This window comes from Cyrtonyx montezumae, unplaced genomic scaffold (genome assembly GCF_038088225.1).
Source record: "Cyrtonyx montezumae isolate F1298 unplaced genomic scaffold, pur_monq_1.0 scaffold_8, whole genome shotgun sequence".
In the NCBI taxonomy this organism is placed as follows: Eukaryota; Metazoa; Chordata; class Aves; order Galliformes; family Odontophoridae; genus Cyrtonyx; species Cyrtonyx montezumae.
In genome coordinates, this window is record NW_027072089.1 from 21,246,857 (window position 1) to 21,259,069 (window position 12,213).

At 39.7% G+C, this 12,213-nt stretch overlaps 1 non-coding gene across 1 annotated transcript; it reads right to left on the reverse strand.

Moving 5' to 3' along the window:
- Positions 1–347: 347 nt before the first annotated feature.
- TRNAE-UUC (transfer RNA glutamic acid (anticodon UUC)) lies at positions 348–419 on the reverse strand. Its single transcript has one exon. It is a non-coding gene; the product is annotated as a tRNA-Glu (tRNA).
- Positions 420–12,213: the final 11,794 nt, after the last annotated feature.

Genomic DNA, 12,213 nt, shown 5'->3' on the forward strand with positions numbered 1-12,213 from the left:
TGACCCTAGCACAACAACTTTCATTTGTCCTTGTTGAACCTCAATAGGTTCATGTGAGCCCACTTTCCAACTCCCTCTGGATGGCACCCCCTCCTTCCTTCTGTTGTGTCAACTGCACCACTCAGCTTGGTTGGTGTCATCATAAAATGTGCTGAGGGTGTACTCAGTCCCCATTATCTATGTCACTGATAAAAAGTTGAAGAGTGCTGGTCCCAAGATGGGCCATCAAGATTATACTTTATAACTAATGGGAACTTCCTCTTTCGTGCCACTGCTTCCTGTCAAGGCCAGTGTTTTTCTTATCCAGTGAAGCCCCAAAATAGGTACCATATGAAACACTAAACGATTTCCCACACCGGGAGTCGAACCCGGGCTGCCTGGGTGAAAACCAGAAATCCTAACCGCTAGACCATGTGGGAACACAACAGCTAGTTCTCATCTTAGCTTAACTGAGGTTTTCAACACTGTCTCCCATAGTATCTTCATGGAAAAGTTGAAAAATGTTATGGTTTTATGATTTTGACCTAAATATCAGTGAGTTGAATGATCTGAGAAGTGAAAAGAAACTGACTGAACTGCTGACTTCCAAGGACTTGTTCCTTGATATGACGGAGGCAAGTCACTGTTAATGTACTCCAGGGTTTGATAATGGGTCCAGACGTGTTTGACATCTATATTAATGAACCAACCTGCATCACAGAGTATACTCACAGCAAATTTTCAGATGATGCAAAGCTGAGAGGAGTAATACACCATGAACTGCTGTTCCATGATATCTTGACAAAATGGAGAAATGGACCAACAGGTACCCCACCAAGTTCAAGAAGGGGAAAAGCAAAGTGCTTCACCCAGAGAGGAATAAACTCCATGCACCAGGACAAGGTCGAAGGCAGCGTTGCAGAAAAGGTCTTTGGGGCTACTGCTGGACAAGCTTAATGTGAGTCAGCAATGTGCCTTCTTGACAAAGAATGCCAATGGTCTCCTGGAAATGCATCCCTCCAGCACCTTCCTCCCAGCAGGTTATGCGAAGTGATCTTACCCATCTGCTCAGCACTGGTGAGGCCACACCTGGAGTTCTGTATCTAGTTCTGGGATCTCCAGCACAAGAGAGACCTGGACATACTGTAGAGAATCTAATGAAGGGCAACAAAAATGATTAAGAGATTGGAGCGCATCTTTCCTACAAGGAAAGGGTGAGAGCACTGGGACTCTTAACTCTGGAGAAGGGAAGGCTCAGATATACAAATGCCTGATGGAAGGTATAAGGAATATGGAACCAGAATCTTCTCCACAGTGTCCATTTACAGGACAAGAAAAAGAGACAAAAACTGAAGTGTGGAATATTCTGTTGAAATTTACTAAGAACTGCTTTACTGTGAGTGCAGCTGAACACTGGGAAATGTTTCCCAGAGAGGTTATGAAGTCTCCAGTCTTAGAGATGTTCAAACCTGATTTGACACAGCCCGGAGATACCTGCTGTGTATAACCTATTTGAAGCACGAGGGTTGAACCAGGTGATCTCTAGAGGTCCCTGCCAGCCTCAGCTATTTTGTTATTCCATGGTTCTGTAGTTTAGCCACATACAGCTGAACCAGGAGGTATCAGGATCACAGGATCACAGAATTATAGGGGTTGGAAGGGATCTCTAGAGATCATCTGCCAAAGCAGGTTCCCTAGCCTAGGTTGCACAGGTAGGCATCCAGGTGGATCTTGAACATCTCCAGAGAAGGAAACTTCACCATTTCTCTGTGCAGTCTGTGTCAGTGCTCTGTCACTGCACTGTGAAGAAGTTCCCATGCACATTTGTGCAGAACTTCCTATACTTCAGTTTGTGGCCATTTCCCCTCATTCTATCACTACACACTGCTGAGAAGAGTCCAGCCTCATCCCTTTGCCTCTCACTCCTTAGATATTTATAGACATGGATCAGATCCCCTCTGAGTCTTCTTTTTTTTTTTTTTTTGATGCTGAACAGACCCAGATATCTCAGCCTTTCCTCATAAGAGAGGTGCTCCAGGCCCTTTATCATTTTTGTAGCCCTCTGCTGGACTCTTTCCAGGAGATCCTTGTCTTTTTTGTACCAAGGAGTCCAGAACTGAACACAGTACTCCAGGTGAGGCCTCACCAGGGCAGAGTAGAGGGGGAGGATCACCTCCCTTGACCTGCTGGCCATGCTTTTTTTATTGCACCTCAGGATCCCGTTGGCCTTCTTGGCCACCAGGGCACACTGCTGGCTCATGGCCAACCTGTCATCCACCAGGACACCCAAGTCCTTCTTCTCAGAGATTCTCTTCAGCAGGTCATATCCCAGCCTGTACTGCTACATGTGATTATTCCTCCCTAGGTGCAAGACTGTACACTTGCTTGTTAAATCTCATCTGTTTCCTTTCTGCCCATTGTCCAGCCTGTCCAGGTATCACTGAATGGCAGCACAGCCTTCCGGCGTGTCAGTCGTTCCTCCCAGATTTGTATCATCAGCAAACTTGCTGAGGGTGGTCTCCATCCCCTCATCAACATCACTGATGAAGATGTTGAACAGGACCAAACCCAGCACTGACCCATGAGGAACCACTAAGTATACGTTTCCAAATGGACTCTGCGCCACTGATCACAACCCTCTGTGCTCTGCCAGTCAGCCAGTTCTCAACACACCTCACCATCCAGGGTAGGCTTCACATCCTTCACACAGGAGTGCAGACCAAGCTACAGCCTCACCTTTCAGGATCTTGTCTCTCACAGCCAAGACACAGGCAGAAAAGAGTGAAATACAGTGGAATCTTCCTGATCTCTTGAGGTTGTTAATTGACTTGATGATGGAACCACTTGGGGCTACAATGTGATTTTGTATTAAAACACACTGTTCAAACTGAAATGGAGAAATGTCTGCCAGCCTGAAGGGGCAAAGTTGTCAGAGATTCCATTTTCCTGTGAAATTTACCTACCAACTGGGGCTGAAAATATGGGTAAGGTGGAGGCAGGGAGGAATTCACAGCTGGGAGGAGAAAGGGAGAAGGAGACGATGAGTTTTATTTTAAACATATGCATTAATCATGGCACAGAAGAGAAATAAGGGTGGGAAACTGCAGCTGGGAGGGGGAGGGCAGACAGAGGCGCTGATGATTATTGTAAATATAATTATTAAATCATTGCTCTAAGCAGGGAACCAGGGTGGGAATATGCAGCTGGAAGGTGGAGGGCAAGGGGAAAGCAGCAATTTTATATTCAGTGTTTGTACGGAGCATGGCTCGGGATGGGACCAGGGGTACAGCCTTGCAGCTGGAGGTGGGAGTGCCACAGGAGAACACTGGTTCCTCGACCTGTCACATTAAAATATGCACATCTTGCCTCCAAGAAACCGTGGTGCAAAGGCTTTGCAAAGCTTGCAGAACGGGAGAGCTTTTATTTTAAAGGAGTGAGGGAGAAATCTTGTTCACCTGCTGGGTTTTTTGCTAAGCTCTTGCAGCTCTATTACAAAATTACTCCATAAACTTTTACAACTGGACTCATGCCAGCTAAATGTCATTATTAATACTGCTGTGGAAAGTGCCAACAGAATTGAAATACTCATGGGGAGATGCTGCAAAAGACATACAAAACTCCAGACTTTTGGACAGTCAGAAGAAGGAAAGGGAGAGGGGGGAGGAAGAAAATTGCCATATGGACCATGTATGAATTAATGGGATTTGCAACAGAACAAAGGTCAGTCATCAAGGTTGGCCACTGCCATCATGTTGGCTGAATTAACTGCATCCACTCTGGTTCATTGAAATACACTGCAGGATATGTTTAAGGCAGAGAAAGGTACTATGGTGTGTTTTAGGTATTCTACAGAGATAATTATGACAATGCAACAAGCAAACTATGAAAAGAACAAGCGCCTCACCAGTGCTGAATGTTTTCACCCTCCAGAGCCGTCACTGGGAACAGAAGGTACTTAGAAACTCACGGGGTCTGGCTCTCAGCTGTGTCATCACCTCTTTCAGTCTCTGGCACAATCAGTTGGAAAAGTGATCATGAAGAATTTCTTTGACTTGGTTCCCTGATACCTGTGGCAATGCAGCTGAATATGTCAGATCAGAAGAGCAAAAAATAAGAAACCTTTTAGTAAAAAATATATACAAACCATCACAACACACCAGGAGTGTCATCCAGTTCTTGATTTTGGACTTAGAAGGGACAACAAAGTAATAAACTCAACAGTCACATGTCACTTGGACACTGATTACCTGTGTCAGAGAAGGCCTTGAGTTGGAGATGTGGAACTGGATTGGGAGAAATGATCACCACATTTGGAATAATCTGACCTCAGGTTAGTTTGAGACTTGGTACAGTTCGTAGGTAATGGAAAAATCAGGTCCATAAAAGCTTGTACGTTCATTCAGGCCCCCTGAACCTGTTTTCAATTCCTCCCTGGATAATTCTGAGGGAAGCTGAATGTCAGTCAAAGAAATCACATTAAAGAGTACATTTTTAGATCTTTTTAGTACTGAAAATTTGTCATATTCTCATCCTCAGGTTGTGGGGATATTCTCTGGCTTAACCACTTTCCTGAATAGGATTGCTTTATTGAATCAGGGCCACAGAAAACATCTGTCTCTGCAGCACAGGGGATGCTCTTCACAAAGCTCTTCATCAGGAACTCCTTCATGAATAAAGCATTAAAGCAATATTTTCTCTCTCTTTTTTTTTCTTTTTGCTATCAATTTAAGAAAAAGCACCACGAATAAAACAGGACCTTCATCATTATCTTGTAACTAATCACAGTGGCAGTCTTTTGTGCCATTTGCATTGCAAAGCACTGATAACAATAGAATTGGTAATTAGAAAGGAGAAAATCATCTTGCCATTTTCCTGCCAATTAAAGGTTGTTTCCTGTGCTTCCTAATGTCTTGTCTAGTTCAAATTTTAAAGTCTCAAGGATTCAGCTATTCAGTTTTTCCTGGGAAAAGAAAACAACTCCAAAGAATTCAGGTTTAGAAGCTTAGTTTAGATGCCCTCCTTCTTAGCTCTATTTACATTCAGTCTTCTCCTTCCTATTCAGTGGTTTGAAGAGATTCTTTCATAATCTTAAAATATACAATTTCACTCTTTTATATCTGAAACTAAATATTCAAAAACATATAAAGGTTTATATATTTACATTTAATATAATCTAAATATATATCAGTGTATTATATACTTATAAATAAGTTAAAATACATAATTTTATGAACAAAGTGAAATGTTGATATCAGTGGTCGCTGGATGTTGACAATTAGAACCCTACAACTTCAATTTGGTCATGGTTTACACTTGCCTTTCTCCAGAGTGTTCAATGAAATGAATATATTCATATGAAGAAACTTGATTCTAGAAGTTAACAAATTAATATATACAATTATAGTTTGTTTTAATATATTACCTTCATATATTCCGAAATTTATCATATAATTGTAGAATCATTTGAGTTGGAAGGGACCCTTAAAGGTCATCTAGTCCAACTCCCCTGCAATGAACAGGGATACCTACAGCTACATCAGGTTGTCTTTGGTAAATACATAGAAAACTCTCCAAGGTTTTCAGCAGGGAAGATCTCAAGTCTTCTAAGTTGTATGCTTTCATCATGCACGTAGTCTCAGTTATATTTCAATGTATTTGTGCATTTAGTTGCTAAGACTAAGGAAAGGACCAGATTTATATGTCTGATGCCCATAAAGTAAGAGGACTAACTTAGACTTATTTGTCTCTTACCATGGTTGGAGATTAGAATTTAAACTCCCACGGAGCTCAGGCACTGTGTCTAACCGAACGAAAGTGACTTTTTATTCATCTGCTTTTTTTTTGTTTGTTTGTTTTGGTTTGTTGTTGTTGTTGTTTTTTTTGGGGGGGGAATTTAGGCACATCAAATAAATATTTCTCTAGTCTTGATAAGACAATAGGTAAGATTCTTCTTCAGTTCACATTAAGTGTATAACAATAAGTTGTGAGATCACTCTTGATTTGCCAGGTGTAAGCAGAAGAAGAATCAGATCATTTTTTATTTCTTTTATGCAGTTCTCCTATCCAGCCAGACAGGTGTGCTGGCCACATTAAGTTACCATATGTCAGGAGAAATGGTTTCTAAAACAGTTAATACTATACTTGGGAAAACCCTATGTAGCATATGCCATTTAATACACACACATATTATCCATACAATTATACAATTGGGTAAAATACACAAAGTCAAGTTGTATTTAGATGATTTTTGGTCATAAGCCAATGCAAATATTATTCTCCCAAGATTCCAGGAAGAGATTAAGTGTAGAGCTGTGACTTGTGCAATGTTCGCCAACTGCTGACTAATTGCACGCCCATTATTACTGCATCCATATATACAATGAGGGTGAAAATTCAGAGGAGAGCCACAACACACAGCATACTTCAAATAGCAATGGTCATTTTGAAGCAAATTATCATATATTTTTCCAGTGTTAATTTCACTCAGTTGTTTTAGGGTCTTGAGAGACTTACAGCATCATAACACAGAGAACAAAGTATTGAACATGTGTATAGTATAAATGAGAAAGCAGAGACAAATATATGTGTACAGGCTGTATAACATATTCAAACTTCTGTCTTAACTAAATATAAAAGTGGGCGAAAACAACACTGCACTGCTTTTTATACACACTGTCTCTCAGCAAACATTTTATAACACAAGACTCTAAGAATGCTGCACATTATCACTGGGGAAAATAATTACAGCAACCACAATGTATATGAAGACAGAGAGACACATTGGAAAAACATTTCCTATAATTGTACTGTGACAAAGTGTGCAGTTAAATATTATACACATGGTGAAAATTACACCACAATTAATGGCATGCCTCAAACATAATTCATTCTTAATGTTTTTTAGTAGTTTAGAAAAAGTGAGCTATCACTGACTGTATCATGCTATCATACCATTAGGCAACAATTCTCAACAAATGTCATAAGACATGCAGTATTGGTTCTTGGCAGAAGCTTACCTATGTTTGTGATGCTTCAAAGGGCAGTGTTCAAGATACCTTTCCCCGACCTCATTTAAATTTGGAGGTAAAACATCCAACAATTTAACTGAATCATTTTTGCTGAAAAACATGTCTCCATTTAGATAAATTTAGTCTGATTTTCCCTCTTTGCTACATTTCGCATCCTGTGGCAGGCAGGCAGTGTGTTGTGTGTTTCCTTAATTCTAACATGTGGATTACCTTGAAGACAGTTTGTGCTCTCAAAGAAATATCTACAAGCAGGGCATTTTCCATTGCTACTTGAAAGACAAACTGTTATTTTCTGGTTCCTTCAGATCTGGAAACAGCCGGATGCAGTCAGACACAAGCAGTGAGCTGACACATAGGTGAATGCTAAACCTGTGTCTCAGTGCTGCATTGATGGTGCCGTTCTGAAGGACACACCCCTTGAACTTAAGCAAATATTAGTGCCCCAATCACTGTAATCTCCTCCACCACTTAAAGGCCTACTGATACGTACAAGCATTAAATGCCTCTTCCATGTCCCGGCCACACACAGCATGGCTAATTACTCTCGGGGAACTTAAACTCCCACTTCAATTTCAACAGGACTGCACTTAATTTCTCTTCAAATCTCTTCTACAGCAAGAGTGTTTGCTGCAAAGGATATCAGACCACAGAGCTCCAAGCAACTTTCTGGGCCATTAAGTCAATTCTCCTGTTACTACAAGCAAACACAATGTACAAGTATTTTTCATACACTCTCAGGCTCTAACATAAAAGTTGTCATTGGGTTTTGGCCTCTGTTATTCAACTGGAGAATATTCTGAAGTGTACTTGCTCTAACAATGAGGAACAGGCTTCTCATTTCCAGTTTAAACTTGTTTCTTCTGTTTATACCCACTACACATGTGAAAATATCTTGATTATGTTTAGAAGACTCCTTTTTCCCTGCTGCTTTCCATTCCTCTTCTCCCCTTATTTTCATTTTGTCAGAGTAAGCAAGTCAATCTTTTCTATCATCTTCTTATCAGTACAAAGACACTTATATTGAACCTGATTGAATCCCCACATTCATCTGTTAGATTTTCAAGTCTCCTTTCTTAACCATGAATGGGCAGACTAGTACACAATGCTTGAGGTCTAGCCACAACATTATGTGAAGATGTCAACATTTCTTTGACCTCACTGGCAATAATTTCACTGGAAAATTCCGGAATTGCATTTGTCTTTTCGTGATTATATCACATCAATGGCTCGAAGTTCTTTGATCAATAAGTAAAAGAGGCTCTTTCACAGCCTTTTTTTACTAATAGATGAATTCAGATATTCTAGCATATTTTTTCATTAATTCTATTATTGTATTTTATTTCATTACTGTATGGGTCTTCAGACTTTACCATTTCCAAAACATGTGGATTGGCAGTGCTTCTAAATTCTATATATTAGTAAACTCTATATTTGTATGAAGTCACAAAGAAGGTATTAAACAAAACCAGTGTTGGCAATAAGTCTGGTTTGATCCATTCCCTTTTCACAGACCCTGCTGCTGGCCAAATTATGTCTCCTGATACTCAATTTACAATTCTTCTCCTGATTTGTCTTGTTATAACTAGCAGAGGCTGCTCATTCATTTCTAGAGCATGTGTTCCTGAAATCTCAACAGATTATATTTACCATATTATTTTTGTCCAGAAAATCAATTATTAAATAGAAATAGTACAGTATGATCTACTTTTGCTAAAACTATGATACATTGTACTGTTTTTCATGTACCATTTTCAAAGCCTGCTGTAGAGCTTTGTGTACTGTTGGGTCAGATTTACACGTACGTGGCTGTCTGGATACCTTTTCCTACACTTAAATACACACATTTTCTCCGCTGCTCTCCTGACCTGACATGCCAGTGTTCACTCAAACCAGATGATGTCTGCACTTGCTACCAAGCTTGCAGTGCTCAACAGAGCACAAAAACAAGAAAACAAGATCTTTCAGTCTCTTGTGATAGAGACAGGCAACATCAATCTCACTCAACCTGAAATAGCAAGTTGAGTTTCTCAGTTCTCTGCCTCATTCCCACTGGTCCCCACCCTTTTGTTCTCATGGTCAGTACAGTAATCCTTGCTGAACACTGGGACAAAGTATAAGAAACACTTTGTCTCCAGGTTAATAATATCCATACTCTTTGTCGCAGGTTCCATTTCTGCTTACCTAAAGAGGAAACTCTTACCTAAAGTGAACAAACTCCGAGGTTCCCTTTTATATTCCTTGCTAAGTCCAGTTCAAGTTGACATCAGTCAGTCTCCCCTTAGTAGCATTGCTTGTTCTATCAAGGATTTCCTGTAGAGCAGTCATTTTTCAGCTCCTGTAGGTTCCCTATTTATTTGCTATGCTCTTTCTGAGATAGTAATTTCTCCAGTCAGATCTGAAACACCTGACTTTGTGATTGCTTGTGATACTTTGCTGTATTTCTCAACATCTCTGACCTGAAGCAATACCATGCCTTCTCCACTTTTAAGACCTTGTATTCCACACACTCAACTGTCTTTCCTAGCAAGTTCTCCCAGTTTACCAAAGTTCTACCCACTGAAATACGAAATCTTAATTATAGAACACTTTGACCCAAAACCACTTATGTTGAACAGCCCCCATGTCCCCATCCAAGACCTGACTGAACTTTGTTAGTGGATGAAGTACTTGCTATGCCTACTATGCTGAGCCAAATCCTGACACCTTTCTTCTGTCCTCTTTATTCTGGCATAAGTTTGCTGAAACCACTGTGAGTTTTATTTATATAAGAACTAAAGGACTGAGCCTATACTTTGTAGCTCTCTTTGAAATCCTTTAACATGAAAGGCACTTCACGAATACATTATTATTTTTACTTGCTTTTTATAAAGCACAAAATATTATTGGCCACTGAAAGTTTATGGAAACTTGATGCAATTGCAGTTGGCATTGACCTTTTCCCAGCACAGGAGTCCCTAGGATAACACAGATGTCATGTGCAATGAAATTAATGTTGTGGGCACAGCTGTTTAGTGAAATAAAGTTAGATAAAAAGAAACAATTACCTAATCTGATATGGGATCTTTTCAAAATTTTTACTCTACCTTATGCTACAGTTTGCAACTTACTGACCCATCCAGTTCCAGACAGGCTTTTTTTCCCTTTTGTAAAACAAGTTTTCACTTACATATACTGCTGGGAAGCATTATTCCAAATGATGAAGTGTAGGAAGTAGAGCTGACAAGAACATTTTACATAGCTAGCATGTACACCCAGACTTCTTTTCTGCAATTTACTTATAGACTTAACTTGATTGTTCTCAGGTTAATATGCACAATTTGGAAAATTGAAATAACCTTTTATAATGTTCAAACACAATCCCATAAACTGAATCAGTTGTTAAAGTAAGCTTTACCTCAAGACCCCACAATGAGGTATCTATTACCAGGAGCTCTAAGTAAATGTTCTTTTAATTAACCACATTTATCTTTAATCCCTGTTTTGACAGAAACTCTAACATAAACATACATTACAAATACAGAAAATCCAACTCAAAGTATGGTTAATTTTTATGTTTGACAGAGCCATTTGGAAAAAATAACTGTGACCTTTTTGGAGCCTGGAAAAAAAAGATCTTAATGTGATGTCATTATAACACAGTTTCAGAAATCAAGAAGAAACAGTGGCATCTGTAGCTAAAGTACAATAACAATTCTTAAACTATTCCTTAAAAGAGTCAGTAAAACCCTAAAAAGACCTCTGGGCCTTATGCTGAGGCAGCTGCAAAATCATGTTAAATAATTTCTGTAAGGACAGCAGTAATTACAAACCCAATTAAAGTTTACCTACATTTCATACCTAGAATGTCTGCAATAAGGACCATGAAACCAGATGGTTACAGAGAACACATGATGGATATATTCCATCAAGCATGTCCGTTACCTTGGAAACAACAGGAATAACATTATCTTTAGTGTCTATTTCTTCACAAAACTGTTCATTTAAGTGCTTCTGCCAATCTAAGCAAAATCCATATGAATACTTGCGTATCAGCTCAAAAAAGCAGTCTGCCTCTCCCTGCCCTGCCGTGAGTGTGCTGGACATTGCTGAGTATTACAAGAATGATAGCAGAGCATATCTTCGCAAATCTCCTCAGTGCATGCCACATTCAGCTGATTTTCTACAACTTCGTTTCTCTGTTCTTTTTTTTTTTTTTTTTTTTTTTGAGTGAGTGAGTGAGTGAGAGAGAGAGAGAGAGAGAGAGGGAGAATTAGATTTGGGTTAAATTTCTGAGCGATCAAATTCAGAGAGTTCAGTTGTTATTTGAACAAAAATGAAACCAGATGATAAATAGCTTCTCTTTTCTCAGTTTCCATATTGATAAAAAGAACCAGAGGCAGAGCAGAAGACAGAGACCTTGAAAAAGACATGAGACAGTGAAGATGATTTTCACAGGAAGTCTTAATCTTGCAAGTATGCATGTGGATTGAAAACTAAATCTGAAGTTGAATGAGGGAGTGTATAATAGCAGAGATGATAGGCAGCACTATCACTATATTAACTTCAGATACTATACCTTCATCCTCTGTGCTGTGGATATTTCATCCTCAAGAAGGTAATTCTCCATCCTCTCTCTTACCATTTCCCTCTCTTCTTGTTCTGTAGAAGTAATCAGGAAACATAGGCAGCACTATATGTTACAAGCCATGCCCAGTCCTCCAATGGCTTACATTCTGGTTTTTACTCATCTTAGAAATGTGTGAAACACATAGATTATCTGAAATTGTAATATGAGTCCAGTGAATGAGGAAAAGAGAGAGATTTCAAAAGGATCTTGACATCTGATCATAGAATCATAGAATGATTTGGGTTGGAAGGGACCTTTAAGGTCATCTAGTTCCAACCCCTGCTTTAGGCAGTGACACCTCCCTCTAGACCAGGTTGCTTGAAGTCCCATCCCACCTGGCCTTGAACACCTTCCAGAAGGGGACATCTGATAAAGATACATGAAGTAAAGGTGAAGGCCCTAGAAAAGTTGATGGCAAAAATCCTATCAGTACCACTGTGCAGTGCTTGATCTAACACTCCCTCTCTCATGAAGTACACTGACCAGGTCCATCCCACAGCACATGTGCACAGGATAAGCCTTTCAGACATGAGGTTGTCTCACCATATGTTCCCATACCAAGTTCAACGATATATTATGGCACACAGTCAATATTAAGTC